The sequence below is a fragment of the Lissotriton helveticus genome, chromosome 12 (assembly GCF_964261635.1).
Source record: "Lissotriton helveticus chromosome 12, aLisHel1.1, whole genome shotgun sequence".
Lineage (NCBI taxonomy): Eukaryota > Metazoa > Chordata > Amphibia > Caudata > Salamandridae > Lissotriton > Lissotriton helveticus.
The window spans coordinates 402,771,047-402,790,876 of record NC_136073.1 but is presented as its reverse complement, the minus strand read 5'-3'; the positions used below and the strand labels follow the sequence as shown (position 1 = coordinate 402,790,876).

At 41.6% G+C, this 19,830-nt stretch overlaps 1 protein-coding gene across 4 annotated transcripts in view; it reads right to left on the bottom strand.

Annotated features, from left to right (window-relative positions):
* Positions 1 to 19,830, bottom strand: part of CYLD (CYLD lysine 63 deubiquitinase) — a 491,869-nt gene that overhangs the window by 170,160 nt on the left and 301,879 nt on the right. The gene's annotated exons all lie outside the window — the stretch shown is intronic.

Here is a 19,830-nt window from a genome sequence, read left to right as displayed (position 1 = left end):
CAAGTGGGTATTTAAGGATTTTCTAAACGTGAGAAAATCATTTTCATGTCTGAGTTGATAATTAGGGACCCCCAAAGTGAGCAGCCTTAAACATAGATGGATCTTTCACCAATTTGTTCTAGTGCTATCCAAATAAGTCGATTTTGACAGAAAGAATATTTTGAGCCACCATGCAAAGCTTTGTGAACAAAGCATAAGGTTTAGAAACAAGGAATCTCTATCAGGGAGCCAGTAAAGGAACATCAGTGTTGTTGTAGAGTAAACATAGAATGTTAGTCCAAAAAGGACATAACCTGCTCACTTCTGGATACATTGAAGTATTGGTTTGATTTTTATTCGGGAGCCAAATAGAGAGGCGGTTTCAATACTGAAGATCGGACATAGCAGCAGCAACAATTGGATGATTTTCTGAAACGGGTAAGAAATTGAAAACGATTTCTTGAAACAAGTGTACTAGGAGGCTGATTTGGACAATGCATTGATTTGGAGACTGACAGGGAGACTGCTGTAAAATAAAGCGAGCACAGGGTTTTTCAACTGCAGTAAAGAGTCTCCACAGATTTTCACCTGAAAATTGGCAGTGAAGCTACTTTGACGGTAAAGAACCCATTAACAAATTTTCAGGTATTTCACAGTGCAAACAGTCATTTTTTCTGAATCCAATGTGAATTAGGAACAGGCAATTAAACATATTAGGTACACAACAGAACAAGATGGGCTGGTCTATAACTAGAAACTATGAGAATCAAGATCAGATTTCTTTATAATAGGAGTACTAATCACGTTTAAGGACCAGAGGAAAGACTCCAATGGCGAGAAAGGCACAGAAAAGCCTTGTGAAGCCTAGCGCAAAAGGTTAAGATCAAAATTAGCGACTTAAGCGTTGCAGATATCTCAAGATGGGAAACATTCGTGGAGGTGTGGCTTGGAGGCAGTGTACAATTGGGGATTCGCTAAGAGGCTCAAGGCTGGGAGGATGATGTGGAGATTTGCTGCATTACTGAAATAATTTCACACCATAAGGAATGCTAGCTGCAACTGATTCCACAAGCACTCAACTGCAGTGATGACAGCCCAGCTGACTCGAGGAGATGAAGAAACTGAGGGGGACACCTAGCCATATCCCACCTGCAATGCAACTTAACTCCTTCCACATCAGCATACTGCTGACCCAGCACTGATAGTCAAGTATGGACTGCTGGAGCACACACAGCCTCTGACGGGAGGCTGCTGTTGGATAGGCAGGATGACTTCAGTGATCCCGGCCTATATCAAATTGGTAGCAGGACACATGGGAGCACCTGCTGCAGTGTGGCGGACTTCTTCCTTGGCATTGTTTTGGTGGTGTCTGCCAAATTTCAGTCAGGCAGGGATGCTTAAGCACATGGAGAAGTACAACAGGAGCACCAATCGCAGAGTAAGCACCATCGTGAGGTCGGGCAACCTACATCAGTTACATTTTTAGTAGTGGCATCCACATGTGAGTCAGAGAGGTGTGGGCAGGAGGTGCTGGGAGAGTGACAGCTTACAATAGGGGCTGCATGTCTGAAATTACGGGTAAAGGTAACAATATGGCGCACACTTTTGGACTACCCCTAAGTCACAGCACTAAATTCAGCAGATCACTGCTGAACCTCCTTGCTGTTAGTGAATAAACGTTATACAGGTTTTATCACCTTCCAAACATATAAGCCTAGACATTTTTCTAAAAATGTAAAACACTACAGAGGGGATGAATGTAAACCTGCACATGCTGAATAAAGACATCAAGAAACCGGAGATGATGGTAAATAAGACTGAGGGCTACTCCAGATAACACTGTATCAGATAATTTTTAGTGGACCTTTGAGGCATAAGATACTAGGCAACTGAACAACAAGCTGATAAACAAAAAATGAGAACGGTTAGCTGTACTGAACTGGTGGAGAACCACAACAGCATTCTGCCTCCAGATTCTTTGATTGCCATAAGGGAAAGAGAAATCAGATTTTAAAGGATTTCTGGAAAAGCTTTTGGAGGCAACTGGGAGCGATAACAACAAGGTTTCCCCAATTGGATATTTTAATTGCCTTAAATTTAGATTAAAAAATAGAGGATCTAATGAAGAATATTTAGGCGGCTGATGATCATTGTCCAGCTCAAAGATAAACTGGCAGACATGTAACCCTGACAGAGGAAAGAGAAGAGTGCCCTCATGAATAGGTTACCTAAGTTCGGTAACACTCTTTGTGGAGGATCAGGCCTCGAAACATCATAAAAATGTTGCCAGACACGTAGGTCTAGTGAATTTAATAATCTACTCGACTTAACGGTAATGTACTTGACCCATAAACTGGTCTCAAATTGAGTGATCCTCTGCAAATATGTTATTTTAAAGAGTAATCTTTTTCTTCATTAGCACATAAAAGAGCACCTTCAAATATATATTGTTCGATTTATTAGACTTCTTACCCACATATAGGGTACACATTGCCCCTGGCTTGCATCTTAGTTCACTAGCAGCATTGTCATCAGGGATGAGGCAGTAATGTTTCTCAGTTCATGTTCGAATACCTATTTTTAATAAATATATTACCAAGCATGATGTAGTAGCACACTGTCATATACAAACAGCACATTTTCCATTGAAATAGCAACAAACGTTCCCACTAACATGTAGTTTTACTGATATAGTGTATAAACAATAATGTGTGGAAATTGGGTTTCAGTAAATATATTTATCATTTGCACATCACCAAGTAAAGTGTTTTGATTTGTTTTCATCCTATTAAAACTGTTTTTCCATCACACAAAATTACAAACAAATGTGCTTTCCTAACTACTGAACTATATTGTGAAATATGTGTAGAGGTCATTTACAAGCTATTTAAATATTGTGCGTTAGGAAAACAAAACTGAGATCCTACAGGCTTCCATTTCACATTCGTTGTACAGTTGACTTTAAAAAAGCCTCCAACTTTACAGTCAAAGAAAGAAAAGTAAATACAATCTCCAGGATAAAGTAAGCGGCAAAGAAGACATAAGCTGACATTTGACGACTGTCTTTGAACGCAGGGGTAATGTGACAAAATAACAACACGTTTTAAATAAATCTTTATTGCTCATTCATTTTCTGAGTGAACGGAACACCTGTTCTTTGTCATCTCAACAAAACGGACCAGTAGTCCCCAAAAATACCTTGCCTTTTTTCAAATGTATTTTTTTCCCTGCAGGTACAGATCACAAAAGAAAAAGCAGGAGAATACATGGGATAGAATACATTTTTCCTCCCCACCGGAATGAACCAGATAAAATTGAGTGTTACATAATTTCATTCATAAATACATGCTGAGCGAAGTAATAATCTGAGATGTAAGAAATATTAAAGATAAATTCATGTAATTTACACAGGGTTACCAAATCAATTGAGTAAAACAAATCTTAAAAATATAACCAGAAGCTTCTAAAGCCTCTTTCTTAATTAATTAATTACTTAGCAGGCCCCCTTAAGTTCCACAAAGACCCTAAAAAGATCAAACCCCCAAGTAAATAAAGACCATTCATCAAGTACTAATCCACCTGGGTTCCCCCTACCATGCTCTCTGAAATTTCAGAGCTGCCCCAATTTGCAAACCATAGAATTCTTCTCTTGCTTGAACCTGACGCATCTTGGATAACCATTGCTCTAAAGAGGGAACTTCTCATGATTTCCATTTCTGTAAAACCAGAGATTTGGACAACAAGGTCGCAATAAAACAGAGCTGTTTCTCATGAGTCAGCAGGTTAATGAGATTGCATATCTCAAAAAGTACTCCCATAGGTTCCGGTGCCTCTGGAATCTTAAGCTTTGTCCCTAACCACTGAAATGCCCTACTTCAAAAAACGCAAAGTACTGGGCATGTAAAGCTTATGTGAAGGCAGTCGCCCTTCTCAGCCTCTCATCTAAAACAGGTTCCTGACACAGATGGAAACATCTTCTGCAGTTTGCTAGCATATAGTTTAGCATTCATATTGTATAGAAAGCTATCCGCTTAAAATTAGCTTCTTTGATTGCTTTGTGAGCCCATAGGTAATATAAATTCCAGGCTGAGGGCTCAATTCGGCAACCAGTACATGTCGCAGTTTTCACTAATGCACCAGACACTATCCTGGGGTACAGTTGTTTCAAAAGGATGTCATACCATTTACCCACTCCACCAAGCCCTGCAACATAGAACTAATAGATTAGAGAAGGTGGTGGCTCATCCCAGGGCTGGCTTTCATGAAGGAAATGTAATTGAGAATATGAGACAAACATCAGATTCGAAATTGCCGAATTGTTTTTCTGAAGCTGCCTCCAGAATCTCATAGTTCCTGCCACTAGTAAATCTTTGAAGTGTTGGATTCCTGCTATCTCCCAACTCTGAATACACACTTTTCATACATGTACACCTAGCGCCTCACAATCCTTCAATGGCAGATCTGGATAAAACTGAGGGAAAGCATATGCTTCATTCAGAAGGTTAAATCTCCAGACGACTGCCGTAGGAAATTTATACCTAGAAAGTTACAGCAGTTTTGGGATTTTGAGAAAGGGGGAAAGCTTAATAACCACTTAATTTAGCATACAATTCAAATAAAGGTTATTCACGTGGGTTTTAGAGGAAGCTGCCCGCACACACCAATCTAAGAAAGATGCCTGAAAATGTATGTATGTATTGGTAATCTTTTATAGCGCGTATCTGTCACCCCACGGGTATCCTGGAAAATACTTCTTAAAATGAAGAGTTGCTAATCAACCACCGTCAATTGATAGCAGTAGACTTTTGAGCTTCATATAGGGATTTTTGCCAGCCCAAATAAAATGATGCAACATGTGATCAATTTCAACAAAACATTTCTGAGGGACTTTTATGATCACATTAGAAAAAAGAAAAAGCGGTAAAATCATCATTTTAATTAATGCTATTTGCCCAATAATGGATGGAGAGGGAGCTGCCATTGAGATAGTAGTTTCTGGGCTATCGCTAACGTGAGGACATAATTAAGATGATAAAGATCGGAAAAGTTGTGGGATATAAAAATACCTAAATAGCTAATGGGATCGAGATGCATAGACCCGAGACAGTAATTTGCTTGGAAATATATTGATGGGGCTATTAAATAACAAAATGTATCATTTAGGGTGATGACTTCTATACCCTCCACCCCCAATTCAGAAAAAAATTTGATTTTATCAAAAGCTCTTTTAATGTTGAGCTGATCACCATGCAGTTACACAATCAAGTTGTCTACAAGTAATTCCAATTTTGGAGCACCTGCAATAGGAGGTACAATATGAAGACCTTGTCGAAGAGACAAGCCAGCGGCTCAATAAAAAGTGCAAAAGCACCAACTAGATCGGACAACCTTGGCAAGTGCCCAGACTGCCTGAAATAGTTCCTGCCAAGCGTGAGTTTATCATGACCTTAGCTTGGGCATGGTCATAAAGATTGACTAAGCATTTTCACCAGCTTCAATGGAAACCCAAATCTAGTCAGGGTAGCAAAAAGAACTCCCAGTGAACTAGATCAAATGCTTTTTCCGCGTCTATCATTATGATCGCTGCTTTAGTTTTGCTAATGGCACAGAAGCCTATCGCTCGGAGGAGAAAGTTGAGATTTTCAGAAATAGTCCATCCTGGTAAAAATCCCGATTGATCCAAATAGACGATTTCTTGAGCGAGAGGAGTTATTCTGGAAGAAATTATCCTGGCCAAGACCTTATAATTGTTATTCAGAAGGCTGATGGGGCATTAAGAGCCAGGCTGATCAGGGGTTTACCCTTTTTCAGAAAACGATTTATTACTACCGCCAAAAAACCACTAGGAACTTCCCAGCCCTCTAATATTTCATTAAAGAGAATAACCAAAAAAGGGGCAAGCTGTTTCGTAAAGATTTAATATAATTCCACAGGTAAGCCATCAGTCCCATATCTTTCCCATTAGGGGAACTCTTAATTGCTTCTTGAACTTCTATAATCATAATGGGAGTCACTGGACTAGCCGCCTGTCCTTGGTATATTAATGCCATTAAAAAATCTTGTTGATCGCCCCAGGCCTAGTGGAGGATGAGGATTTATAAAGTTATGTATAATGTGTTAAAAAAAACGTTTCCTATCTTCTCTGTATGCGATGCCTTCTGGCCGCTCGTTCCATTACAGATTGAGTTATTCTGTGTCTTTTTTTTTTACTGACCTTGCTAAGAATCGTCCGGCCTGCTCGATTTTTTCGTAGTTGTTGAAAGCTGAATTTCCGATTCATGGTTATCTTATAGACCCAGGTGGCTTGATCCAGTTGAACCTGGAGAGCATGCTTTCTCTCCCTTCTTAATTTAAGCACTTGAACTTTAAATGCAATAGCTGCCCCCATAAAAATGCTTTACAAGCCATCCATACAAAGAAAGAGGGGGCTAAGCCTTTATTTCTCTTGAAACAATCCACGAGGTTCGAGTTCATAACTTCCACCCACCCTATATTGGTCAACAGTGATTTATCAAAGACCCATCTCAGTCTTTATACCTTATAAAAATTGACTGAGTTCAACTAACGGAACTGAGTGATCTGAGAAGGGATTAGTCCATATGCCTGCGTTCCTCCTAGCCCCTGAAAACAAGAGAAAAAAAATCAGAGAGGCTGTATTAAATCTTTTGGGAAAACAGGTAAATTCCTGGGTATGAGGATTATCTAGGCACCAAGGCTTAACTAGGGCTAAATCCCTAGCCAATTTGGCTAAAAAGTTCACTGCTGTGGAACTATTCTGGGCCTTGTTTAAACGGGACGAGTCCAATCTAACGTCCTTCAAAATTTTAAAATCGCCCCCATTCACCAGCAGGCCAGAAAAGCCCTGATTGCATTATTAATCTCATGAAGGTCTACTAGGTTGTCTTCCAATTGACCATAATAGCTGACTAAACACAAAAGCTGAGCTCCGATCACCACCTTTAGGATAATCCATCTTGTTCTAGGATCTCTGAACGCTGCTAAGATTTCTCTCTTTAAAACTATGATAATAGGATAGTCACCCCTTTGATTACTGCACCTGCCAAAGCACAAAATGCTTGGGAGATATAACTCTGCAATTTAGGTACTGTGGATTGAGTTTAAGGTGTGCTTGTTGTAACAGAATAACCTGCACGTGGGCTGCTGCCAGACATTGAATGGTTGAGTACAATTTTACCTGCTTGTTAGCCCCATTGATTCTGCACAGTGCTATTTTGATAAACTTATTATTCATCATAGCAAATGGATAAAACGTTTTCGGCTCAAAATAAGGGACTCAATTCTCTTTTTAAAAATAAAAGAAACAAGGAACAGAACTCTCACCTTTTGGAAACCTGTGTTTTAAGAAAATTCATACAAACAACAAAGCTCAACTCCTGCGTGCTCTTTTACTCCATGCCACACATCATGACCCTTGGCCTACCCCCTCCCCTCCCTATTCTCCTGTCCCTGAGGTCCCACCCATACTAAGCCTTCCTCAGGAGTTCCCACCACCCCAACCTCCTTTCCTGAACCACTCCTCTCCCTACCAGTGTGCTTTGTCATGGCACTTTTGAACCCATCATCAGAAAGGTCACACCCCGGGAAGGTCCCCACATTGCCAACCCTTATGTAGGGCACACAAAACAAGAAGGAACCTCATAAAAGAGCACACAAAAAAAATCAAATCAGCTCAGACATGAAAATCTAAATAGACAAATGTCTTAGGAACTGCAGTTTCTTGGCCCAGTTGCTCCTGCATTTTGTTTAATAGAGTGCAAAAGAGTTTGAGCCGCGTCAACAGAAAGAAAAATATGGGCACGCCCTTGAAAAAAAACCTTACGCTTCAAGAGCTGGACAATGCCAGCCAGGGCTCCATGTCATTTGAAGTCATCAATTAAAGCAATAAATTATTTGCAACACTGGGCAGTTAAGATAGGTATGTCAGAAAAAATACAAAACGTAAAGTTATCAGAAACAGTAAATGATTTCGGTCTTATTGCACAAGATAAGATTCTTTCTTTTATATGGCAGTTTCCAAAGTTGGCTAGAATCGCTCTAGGATATTTAGCAGTGGCAGGACAAATCGCAGAAACTCAATGGGCGCAGTTGATGGTTAAATCTGTTCCTTGAGACTCTTTATCTGTAAGAACATATTTAGAAATCAACCCTGAAATAAGTGCCGTAACAGGTTGGGCAGCCTCTCTATCCTCCGGAAATCCTATAAATCTTAGATTTGCCCATCTGGATCTATTCTCAGCATCATCCAGCTTGAGTTGCAGTTCCTCTAGATCAGATTGCACTTTTAGGATGGCTCGAGTGTGATCATTGCTTGAGTTTTCCAAAATGGCTGCTCTTTGCTCCACCTGTGTCATACGGAGGTGAGTAGTTGTACACTGTCTGAAATCTGGCTCAGCTGTTCGCTATTTTTCCTGCTAGCATCTTCCGGAGAATGTTTCATCTGAAAATTTCACTCAAGATTACATTCAGGGTTTTTTCCAGAGATGCCGAGTATGCAAGAAAGGATACCTCATCATAGGAGTTTTATAGAAAAATGAGGGGTTGCATCTGCCCGTATAGAGCTTCCATTTGGTGAGAGAGCAACCTCACCTGTATCATTGCTATGTTCTCCTTGGATTGCTCCTAGTGTTTGATTTTCGTGCTCCGAGTCACCTTGGAGCCAGCCATAACAAACAAGGGGGAAGATGGTTTCACAGATTTCACTGGAGTTTCTTACTTTTTTCCCTGTTCGCTGGAAACATCCACAAGCTGAACAGGTAACTGAGAGGACAACGCATAGCTTCTCAACTTGAATTGATTAATACACTGATGCAAGTAACCCCCAAAGCTTGCTAGCTTAGGAGCTTTTTGCAGCACAACTTTTCATGGAAGAGTCCCGTGAAATGTGTTTCATTGATACTTTCTAATATATTTATCATCAATTTCCATTTAAATAAAAAATCTTTTAGCATGAATTACCCTTTGTACTTTGCTTTGTGGCAGCACCTAAGGTGCCGGATACTTGCAGGAGACCACAAGCTGCATCTGTACCATACAGACCGTATCTGTAATCATACCCGCTACTATCCTCCCTCATCTAAAGTGCATCCATAGGTAAGACCGTCTTAATTTGGGTGCCACAAGTAACTAGTAGTGCTGGTAATACAGGTGCTAATACAGGTGCTATTCAGACGAGACGTTAGACCATCTATTGAGATTTGGGGTCAGATGCCAGATTCGCATGGCCACCTCTTCCCCCGCCCCACAGTGAACAGGCTTCAGTTGTTCAATACAGTACAGCGCCACAGCCCACAAGCCTCAGATCTCAAGCCAGAGAGTTTACCACAAAATGACCAACTAGGTTGTCCGGCTGGAAAAGAGCGAGAGGAGGGAGAGCACTTGTTGCACATCAGCCATCCAGCGTAGTCCTCTCTCCGCATCGTCTATTCCGATGACACAGCTCGGACTTCAGGGTTGCAGACCTTACATCTCATACTCGCCGGCAAGCCTCCGGTTGCGGCTCTCTGGACATTCCGTTGCTTCAGAGTCTTACTACGACAAAGAACAGCTCGCTGGCAGAGCGACCATCCTGGAGTGCGTCCTCACCCGGAAGCAGATTCAGCCATGGAGCAAGACGGAAGCTCCCACATGGCCTTCGGACCTAGACAAAAAATACCTTACTTTGATAAAAGCTGACTCCTCATAGCGAGTGGATGAGTGTATTTTGCGAGGCCTGCAGGGTACCCTATCTAATACCAGCTTCCTCACAGCAATGCCCCACTTGCTGCAAGGAGTAATTCTGGGAAAAGAACGCTGGGAGGCTGATGGCTTGCAACATCGCAAAATAAAGTGATGGACAGTGTTGAAAATTTTCAAACACTCACCCTCATTCATAAATCTGGGTTTAATGTATCGTTATTTTGCTTGCCACATCACCCAAGTTTGGAGCCAGTCACATGCAAATCAGTCTAGGCCCTGCTCTCCATTAGAACAGTCCAGCCCGAACTGCCAGGCCATGTCATCCCTGGACCGGAAACAAACATTCTGGGACTGATTTCAGGGTAAAACCAAAGGGGATGATTGACGGAGTGTTGAACATTGCAAGCACTCACCCCCAGTCAACTGATCTGGTTTTAATCCATCATCATTCTTTAGCTCACTCCTCCACCCCAGTTCAGACATGACATATGCAAATGTGAGCTAAAGAATGATGATGGATTAAACCCAGAACAGTTGACTGGGGTGAGTGCCTGCAATGTTCAACACTCCGTCCATCATCCCCTTTGGTTTTGCTTTGTTCGCCCTAAGTTGGCAGGGTATGCCCTGACGTGGGTCCCTAGCTCACTTTGCCACTGGATTCAAGCTAGCCTGGCAGATGACGGCTGATTAGCCAGATACCGGTCCCAGGATGCTTGTTTCCGGTCCAGGAAGACATGGCTTGGCAGTTCGAGCTGGACTGTTCCCATGAGGCACAGGGTCAGACTGATTTGCAAATGGCCATGTCTGAACTGGGGTGGCGGAATGAGCTAAAGAATGATGATGGATTAAACACAGATCAGTTGACTGGGGGTGAGTGCTTGCAATGTTCAACACTCTGTTCATCATCCCCTTTGGTTTTACTGGTTTCAGGGTATCATTACTCATCAGCCAGGCTCACCTGAATCCAGTAGCGCAGCGAGCAAGAGACTCACGTCTGGGCATACCCATAGCCACCTAGTGCACACATAGCAACATCACAATATAAAATGATGGACTGAGTGCTGAAACTTCTCAAATACTCACCCCCAGTCACAGATCTGGATTTAAACCATTGTTATTCTGCTTGCCACGTCACCCCAGTTTGGACTCAGCCAAATGCAAATAAGTCTTGACCCTGCTCCCCATGCGTGATGGATTGCACAATATGAAAAGATGTGACTACTTTAGGCAAAAAGGGTGGTGACCACTGTGATATCAGCTTGATCTCATCCCAGCTATGAAAGGACTGTGGTGACTGCTGCAGTGGTGGCAGGCCTGGCCTTGTCTGTAGGCCAACCTTCTGGAGTAGCCTCAGAAGCCTAGAGACGGATGGGAAAACTGTTGAGCAGGGGTGGGATGGTCCAAGGAACTATAGTTCTGCTTTCTCTAGAGCATTAAAGAGCAGAATCAATCTTTTTGCTAAATAGGCAGGACCCATCAAAAGGTAAATCCATATGTAGTGCCTGCACTCCACCAAAAAAGTCATTTAATCGTGTCCACACATGGCAACGAAGCATCACACTAGTACCCACTGCAAGGCCCAAGCAATCAGTTTTATCCAGGCCAGAACTAATTACATACGTTGCTGCATCCAGGCCGTTCAGAAAGGTTTTAGCTCAGATGAGGCTGGTCCAGGCTGCAAAACCTCAGTTAGAAAATTTGACTTCATTTCAACTGAAGTCAGCTGTAGGTTTAGCACCTCAGCTGCACATCTAATTGCAATGAAGAAGAGACTAGTGCAGGTCCTGGAGGCGAAATTTAAGTCAGCACTGGAGTCGGTGTGGAAACCAAGGCAGGTTTCAGGGGCTTAGACTGATTCACCAGCAGAAACCCGACTGGAGGCCCCTGCGGATCCTTGGAGACTAAAGACGTGGCAGAGGGAGCCAGAAGAGGGAGAGGGCCACAAATACACAGTCTGGCCTCCTTAAAAGGCCTCAACCTGCTGCTGCGATGCTGATGGCTTGGGAAATTCAGGGCACCAACTGGGGGATTGGGAGTGAGATCAGTTGCGCCTTGATGCCTTCCAAAAATTCTTTAGATAGAGGGTGAACAAAAAACCACTGGGTCTGGGCTCCCACCGGCATTGCTTGCCACAAGCGTATAATGAACAAACACAGTGCAAATGCCGCAAAATTCAAAACTGCAAACTTATTTGTATAAACATACGACTTAAACAATATGTTTATTGAATAAATCAAAGCTGATTTTTTTATCAATTTTTCAATTTTTCACTTCTATTTTGATAGTGACTTACACAAATTTGGTACGAATATTAAAAAATCTGGAGTGCACAAAAAACGTTATTTACAGTGATTATAAACTCGTTATATATCAGTCAATCCTCATTCATACCTCACTCATCCCGCAACAAAACAACAATTAACAATGAAAACATAAATGATTCAATAAATGCTGTAAACATGAACAGCAAAGAAAGCCAATGTTGATTTCACAGTAAATTTGATGTAAATTAATGTTTCTGTGTCAATTGTAAATAAACCAATTTAGGCTATTGAAAGGTCTACGCGTTTCGAACTAACATAACTGTGTAGTTCTCATCAGGACCGATCTGAAACAGAAAAAACAAGGGTTTTTTTGGGGGGGGAAAGACTCCTATGTGCTGCCTAGCCCCAAAACTCAAGTGACCTCACCTACCTTGCACTTGGCTACAAGAAGCTGGGAAGTTCAGTAAAAGATTGATCTGGAAAGTTTGTCAAAAGAAACCAATCAGTGTTGCACCATATCAACCATCCAGAGCACCACAATACACCATTTGTATCACACACTTACTTCAAGCTGTGGCAAGGCGTTTGAATTCAGCCCGTCCCGCCTGTCTGTGTGAAAACAGCGGAAAAAAGAGAGAAAGCGGGAGGCTGAGTCAGAAACCGCAAACCCATTTGCTTAATAACAGTGCGCACGGATGAATGGGGAGCGGGCCGCTTACCTCTGCTGGCAAGTCGGGCGCCTGCGTTTTTAAAAAGACGGATTGCCGATGTCAATAGATGTGCTGCAAGGGAAGGAAACAATTTGTGCGTGTGACTTTGCATGTTGACCTTAGTCGCACAGTTAAGTCTGGAAGGGCAGAAAGTTGCCGCTTACCTCTGTCGGCGTTTAGTGCGCAGTGTACTTGTGAAAGGGAACGTTCTCCTGTTGCCGATCAGTACGCTGTGCATAAAAATATTAGCAGAGACTTAGTAGTGCAAATAGAACGGAGTCTTAATCCTCAGTATTTAGAAACAAAGTCCAACTTACTCAGGAGATCGTCATGCGAGCCCATCTTGCTCCAAAGCCGTCCAAACGCTGTACTGGGTGTTTGCACTTCCTGGTCGTCATTTGTGTTGTTTGTGGAATCTGGCGGTGCGAGTCTGTGTGAATTCGTCAGAGTATGTCTGAAAATGAAACGTTTGCGTACAGCGAAGAACACATAAGAAACCTCCTAGCCGCCCCCCCTTTATTCGTTTCCGCATCACTGAGTGTCTCGGCGCAAAATCAAAACGAGATTGATAAACTCACAAGGTTAAAAAAGAAGCAAATTCGGACGGATTTGCATGGCCATTTCCTCCTACAGCACTTGAGGAGTGGAACTATCCCGGGTGGATTACAGGTAAAGAATATACCAGTTATTTTTACGGAAGATCCGTTATACAAAAAAGGTTATAGTTACATCGAGACTAAGTGCAGCAGGGATCTCATGGTACTAACCATAGAAACGGCTCAAAGATTGTCGAAAACACAACTAGAGGAAATCCAAGCACTAGAAAATGCGATCTCCACCAACGAACTAATTACCGATTCTAAAACTTTATTGGAAAAAGTCCAGAAGGAAATAGGAGAATTCAAAGATTACACTGTCAACCAAAAAACAGCACAATTCGAAAAGGACAAGCTGAATTTCAATTTAGAAAAAGTGTACCCTTTTCTCCAAACTGACTTTTATTCAAGACCTGAATCAAGGAAACACCTACAGCAAAATCAGGGGAGATCCTACAATAAATTCATAACCTTTTCGGACACATCATCCTCGGGCAGTTCAAACGAAGGTGATCATTCCACCTATCAAAGTAATTACAACAAAAGAGGTGGCCATCAACAACAACAGCAAGGCTTCAATCAGCAACACCAAGGGCCTTTTTTAGGCAGAGGCCAGTCAAAACAACGAGGCAAGACACGGAATACCCCTCAACCATGGGAGATGTCAACGAGACGGCAAAATTACAAAAATTAATGCCCTCACCCATCTTTAATCTTTCAAAGAAAATTCTGACAAAGGATGAGGAATCCATTTTGAGCAAGGGACTAACATTCGTTCCATCTAAACAAACTGACTTCATTAAACTAAAAACTGAAGTGATCGAATTTTGCCGCAAACTAAGGTTGAAAATATTTTTTTCAGAAAATACGTACCAACCCACAATGGAAACAACAGGCCTACGTAACAAATCGACATTTTGTCCACCCACAAATTAAGTCCCAAAAGAATTGATCACATTTGAGCGCACCGTATTATCAGCCATAGCGCAAATGGAAAATAACAATAATTGGATCAAACACAACATCTCAAAAGGCGAATCTGTTGCCTTGGCCAATCTTAAATCTGACACGTCGGTCATAATCAAACAGGCCGACAAAGGTGGCTCAATAGTCATCTGGGACAAAGACCTTTACATCAAGGAGGTTACTAGACAATTGGAGGACATTTCATGTTATCGCAAAATTCAAAAAGACCCCACATCCGATTTAAAAAATGAACTGTTTGCCGTGTTGGACGAATGTGAAACTCAGGGATTCCTCGGTAAGAAAGAATTAGAATTCTTGAAAACAAAACACCCGAGAACACCTCTTCTATATGTCTTGCCTAAAATACATAAAGATGCATCTGCACCCCCTGGCCGTCCAATAGTATCTGGATGTGGGTCCTTGCTCGAACCAATCTCCAAATTCGTGGATTTTTTTCTAAAACCTTTTGTACATCAAGTGAAATCCTATTTACAAGACACCACCGATTTCTTAAATAAACTTTCCAACATCAAGTTTGATAGAAATACTGACATACTGGTCTCTATGGACATTACATCGCTCTACACCAAAATACCACAAGAAGAGGGCATCAATGTCCTAGAAATATACCTTGAGGCAAGAGAACGACCACATAAAGTTCCAACGTGGTTTATAAAGAAACTTGCTGAGTTTGCCCTCAAGAAAAATTATTTCCAATTCAACGGGGACTTTTTCTTCCAAATAGGCGGAGTAGCCATGGGGTGTCCCTTTGCCCCAGAATTGGCAATTCTTTTTATGGCTAAATATGAAGAAGCATTCATTTACACCAACAATCCGTTTTCACAATGGATAACCAATTGGTATCGTTTTATTGACGACGTGTTCTTTGTGTGGACTGGGTCAGAAGAGAACTTAAAAAATTTCCACCAATGGATCAACACAAGGGTGCCATCCATTCAGTTTAGTCTAGATTACTCACGGGACAAAATGCCATTCCTAGATGTGGAGGTCTACCCCTCGATGGGGGGCTTAGTGACTACACTGTATAAAAAGCCCACTGACCGGAATAAAGCTCTACATTTTGGGAGCAACCATCCGCGAAGCTTAAAAGACAATTTGCCCTATGGGCAATATCTTCGCATCCGTCGCAATTGCACGAAAAAGGAAGAATATCTAAGACATGCGGAAGCTTTGACAAACAACTTGAAACAACGAGGCTACCCAAAGAAACTCCTTAGGAAATCTTGCAAAAGAGCTTGGTGGACACCAAGAGAATGCTTGCTTGAAAGGAGAACAAAAAAGACGACAGACCGTATGGTATTTGTATCCACGTTCTGCCCTAATTCCAACAAACTAAAAAAATTAGTTAAACAGAATTGGCACCTAGTCAAAAATCTAGATCTAGCATTTAAAAGTGAGCCGCTGTTTGCTTTCAGGAAGAACTACAGCATTTCGAACCATCTGGTAAGAGCAGCATTACCAGTAATTAAAAAATCTGATCTACGTTCCATGTTGTGTTTGCCTCCCATCCAGGGGCACCATAAATGTGGCAACTGCTCTTGCTGCGAATCCACCAAGGAAGGGAAAGTGTTCACACATAATTCAATCAATTGGAGACACAATACTTTTTCAAACTGCAAGACCCGGTATGTCGTCTATGGAATCTGGTGTCCATGCAACCTCTTGTACATCGGAAAAACCAACCAAGAGGTACGCGTGAGGATTCAGCAACACAAATCCAGAATTAAAAACAATGTTGCGAATGCCCCCCTGGTCAATCACTGGAGAGAGAAAAATCATCATGAAAATGAAATGACATGGACAGTCATCTCTAAAGTTGAAAATGACATCAGAGGTGGCGACTTGGACGCTAAATTGATCAAACGTGAGGCCATGCTTATCGCTAAATTCAATACTGCATTTCTGGGATTAAACGAACTGACGGAAATTTTTAAACTGTAGTTACACATATGTCAAGCCATTAATAACCCCAATCTTATCATCAAGGCCACCACCCAGCTACCACTGAATCTTTCCAAGTTTTTCAAACATCAATAAAGCTGTTTCAATCACCCCCACAAGACTTCAATTCCCAGCATTCAATGCCAATCAGCAAGTGCAAACTTCCATAAGACTACAATTCCCAGCATTCAATGCCAACCAGGAAGTGCAAACACCCAGTACAGCGTTTGGACGGCTTTGGAGCAAGATGGGCTCGCATGACGATCTCCTGAGTAAGTTGGACTTTGTTTCTAAATACTGAGGATTAAGACTCCGTTCTATTTGCACTACTAAGTCTCTGCTAATATTTTTATGCACAGCGTACTGATCGGCAACAGGAGAACGTTCCCTTTCACAAGTACACTGCGCACTAAATGCCGACAGAGGTAAGCGGCAACTTTCTGCCCTTCCAGACTTAACTGTGCGACTAAGGTCAACATGCAAAGTCACACGCACAAATTGTTTCCTTCCCTTGCAGCACATCTATTGACATCGGCAATCCGTCTTTTTAAAAACGCAGGCGCCCGACTTGCCAGCAGAGGTAAGCGGCCCGCTCCCCATTCATCCGTGCGCACTGTTATTAAGCAAATGGGTTTGCGGTTTCTGACTCAGCCTCCCGCTTTCTCTCTTTTTTCCGCTGTTTTCACACAGACAGGCGGGACGGGCTGAATTCAAACGCCTTGCCACAGCTTGAAGTAAGTGTGTGATACAAATGGTGTATTGTGGTGCTCTGGATGGTTGATATGGTGCAACACTGATTGGTTTCTTTTGACAAACTTTCCAGATCAATCTTTTACTGAACTTCCCAGCTTCTTGTAGCCAAGTGCAAGGTAGGTGAGGTCACTTGAGTTTTGGGGCTAGGCAGCACATAGGAGTCTTTCCCCCCCCAAAAAAACCCTTGTTTTTTCTGTTTCAGATCGGTCCTGATGAGAACTACACAGTTATGTTAGTTCGAAACGCGTAGACCTTTCAATAGCCTAAATTGGTTTATTTACAATTGACACAGAAACATTAATTTACATCAAATTTACTGTGAAATCAACATTGGCTTTCTTTGCTGTTCATGTTTACAGCATTTATTGAATCATTTATGTTTTCATTGTTAATTGTTGTTTTGTTGCGGGATGAGTGAGGTATGAATGAGGATTGACTGATATATAACGAGTTTATAATCACTGTAAATAACGTTTTTTGTGCACTCCAGATTTTTTAATATTCGTACCAAATTTGTGTAAGTCACTATCAAAATAGAAGTGAAAAATTGAAAAATTTATAAAAAAATCAGCTTTGATTTATTCAATAAACATATTGTTTAAGTCGTATGTTTATACAAATAAGTTTGCAGTTTTGAATTTTGCGGCATTTGCACTGTGTTTGTTCATTATTAGATAGAGGGTGGCAGGATGGGGTTGAGTCCCAATTTCCCTTTGGACAGAGAGTAGAAGAATCGGGTTGAGTGCTGCTTTGATTTTTTTGTGCTTCTTATTTAACTTTGACTTACGGCCTTGAGAATAGGACTGGGCCCGCCCCTCAACTTGGAAGACTTACGCGACTTCTTGCAGTGTTTAGAAATATACAGATTTACTTCACGGTCCCAGATCGCCTTTGTGTGCAGGAGGGCACATTCTTTGCATGACCTGGAGTTGTGCCCTTAGCCTACATACCAGAGGCACACCTCAGATGGGTCTGTCATCAGCATTTGTTTCCGACAGTCCTGGCACACTTTGTGCCCTGTAGTCTTTGGTGGGTGCATCATTTCCTTGCACACTAAAAAAAGCAATTGATATAATTTGTCAACTGATGAAAAGGGAGCGGAGAGTTTAAAGGCACAGACAGAAAGAAAAGGACGTGAATACACAGGGTGGAGCTTATATGTAGCTCTGCTCCATCACTTCTGGGGTGGAACAAGACTACCAAGGACCCATAGGACACCAATTACTCCTACAAAAACTTCCAGATCCATTCTGCCACCTGCAGAACATTCTAAAGGTGAGGAATCCGTGATTAGGGGAAACCATCAGAAATGTCAAGGATGGGAGCAGCGGTGAGTAGGGGAAAAGAAAGAATGGCAATGAAGAAAGTGCTCTTTTAGCTAAAGCATATTTAGCACAGATGTGATGTCCTTTGAAAAGTAATTCATTATAAATTGTTTCTTCTCATTTGCATGGTGTGTGTGGCTGGTCTGCTTCTCTTGAGCGTTCCTTTAAATGTGGTAGGTTTGTGTTTAACGGTCAAATGTTTCCCCTGTTATCCAGTCTATATTGAGCTTCTTCTTTAGAGAACGAGTAGCCACTAGTCCTTAAATTTGCCTCCACGGCTGATGTGAGTTCCTTTTCTTTAAGTGATTGTGATCACACTCAATTTGAATACCCTGATATTATCAGGGGGATTGTTTCTTTCTAGGATTGCATCAGTCTAAATAACGGCATTATAGATTCAATATGGATTGGTATAGAAATTAACATACTCAAATCGACACACGGGTGCAGTCAAAGTGTCAGAATTTCTTCAGTGGAATCAGCACCAAATTTAGCACAGATTAAAGGAATATTTTCTCTAAATCAGCAGACAATAATTACTACTCCCTTTAATGTGTCCAACTGACATAGTAACGTAACATAACGTGTATTTGTAAAGCGCTGAATAACAGATGCTTATTGCTACCCAACTCAATGGTACTCATGTAGGCATAGATAATGTGAAGTCTTACTTCTAGGTGACCTCAATCCCAGTTTTACTTATAACGTCCTACTTTCGCAAAACACAAGCTCTTGGATTGGATTAGAGAACAGGAAGACATTCTTGTTCCCACAGAAACGTCCACTGCACTGGGGTATCAAATGTTTTCCTCCAACCTTCCAGTATATTTAGTTGTCCATTTTCATTGCCTGTGTCTGCAGTCTCCCCTGGGCTGCCTATTTGAGAATGTATTCAGTTGCAATGTTGCAGCTGGACTGAATATCAATGAACAGCTCTGCTGTGTTATCCCTTCTACCCCTTTCCCATTCATGCTGATATCACCTGAAATACTGTTTACCTCACACAAAACTGCATCCATAAAAAAGCCACAATCTGTGACAAGACAAAACAATGAATGATTCTGGCGCTCATACAACTGAAAATACTCCGGTCTCCTGAACCACGGGAGCTTGAATAGATAGAGGTTGAATAGCATGGAATCTGTCTGTAGAACACTTTTCAAATGTCCATCTACAAAAAACTAGATGTAGGGAGAAACCCCTATTTTCAAAATTCACCGTGCACCCACTCCTCTTAGCCAGGAGTTCACAGTGGCAATTCATCCCTTTACAACTGGATTTTTTCATCAACGTAGGTGCTCACTGCTTGCCGTTGCATATTCGTTCTTTAAGATCATTCCCCACCTCCCAACGAAAAAGAGGACTCCTTCACAAATGTATTCGGTTACAGGTACAAACGTGTGGCAAGAAACAAGCAGCTATACAGTACAAGTTGTATCTTTACATTTACTTTTCATTTTTTGAACTGTAGACAAGCATTGTGTTATACTGTATTTACGTAACGTGTAGGGCCAAGCTACTTCTAAACTTTGTTTACCATACAAGGAATAAGTCATGTAAAAACATACCCTTGTGAACA